This window comes from Colobus angolensis, unplaced genomic scaffold (genome assembly GCF_000951035.1).
Source record: "Colobus angolensis palliatus isolate OR3802 unplaced genomic scaffold, Cang.pa_1.0 Scaffold25, whole genome shotgun sequence".
NCBI lineage: Eukaryota > Metazoa > Chordata > Mammalia > Primates > Cercopithecidae > Colobus > Colobus angolensis.
In genome coordinates, this window is record NW_012115710.1 from 334,699 (window position 1) to 336,035 (window position 1,337).

The 1,337-nt window shown below is 40.6% G+C and overlaps 1 protein-coding gene across 1 annotated transcript in view; it reads right to left on the reverse strand.

The window, feature by feature from the left end:
- Positions 1-1,337, reverse strand: part of LOC105514822 (zinc finger protein 813-like) — a 23,128-nt gene that overhangs the window by 1,048 nt on the left and 20,743 nt on the right. The window lies entirely within an intron of this gene.

Below are 1,337 nucleotides of genomic sequence, written 5' to 3' on the forward strand. Positions count from 1 at the left end.
CCAGCTACTCGGGAGGCTGAGGCAGGAGAATGGTGTAAACCCGGGAGGCGGAGCTTGCAGTGAGCCGAGATCCGGCCACTGCACTCCAGCCTGGGCGATAGAGCGAGACTCCGTCTCAAAAAAAAAAAAGGTAACTAGTACTTGGTGGGGGCTGAGGTGGGGGGATCCCTTGAGCTCAGGAGATTGAGGCTGCAGTGAGCCGAGATCGTGCCACTGCCCACCAGCCTAGGTGACAAAGTGACACCCTGTCTCAAAAAATAAATAGAAATACTTAATAAAGTTCCTTTCTATCATGAAGAGTTTGCCATATTTGGATGTGTCCCATTTTAAGTATTTGCAATGAATTGCTCTTTGCTATGAAGAACAGACATGTATTCACCTCCATAGTCTTCATAATCTATGAGCCAGGCACCACCATTATAAAGACCAAGAGATCTCAAGCACAGAGAGATGACATGATTTGTGTAAATTCACACCGTGTTTGCGGTGGAATGGAGATTGATCTTGTCTGGGCTGATTTCAGAGCGCATTAACCACCATGCTCTACTGTCAAAGCTAGTTAGTGGAATTCTTCCAGTAATGAAGATACATATTTAATTTTTATTTAATACCTTGTCTTTATCTTTTACACAGGTGAGATTTTATAATTTTGGTTTTGACCAGTTTCCATTGATGTGTAAAATATTGCCCCATAGACTGATAGCAATAATCTTTAAAGACCTTGATAAAATGTAGATACACTGATTGGAGTATAAAATTACAGGAATCTGCCTCATGACTAAATTAGATTTAAAAGACTGACCCCATATCAGGACAGCCACAGAGACACTCACTTCCTTTTATGCCAAGAAAGAAAGTACGACGGTACCTACCACAGGAACAGTCTGATATCATGTCCTAACGATATAATGTGAAACACTAGAGTATTGTAAAAGAGAGTGGGTAGAAATTAAATTACCACTATTTTCAGTTCATATAGTCATCAACTAATGCATAGATTAAATAAAAGTGTTGCGGTGAGGTGTGTAAATGGTGTTAATATAGAACATATACAGAAAAATCTGTAAGGCATGGAATCTTGTGCATTTGATAAATTGAAATGGCAGATTTGGAGATTAAGATTACATTTATTTACTTTTTTTTTTGAGATGAATTCTCACTCTGTCGCCAGGCTGGAGTGCAGTGGCAGAATCTCGGCTCACTGCAACCTCTGACTCCTTGGTTTAAGCGATTCTCCAGCATCAGCCTCCCAAGTAGCTGGTAATTACAGGCACATGCCACCACGCCCAGCTAATTTTTGTATTTTTAGTAGAGATGGGGTTTCACAATGTTGGTCA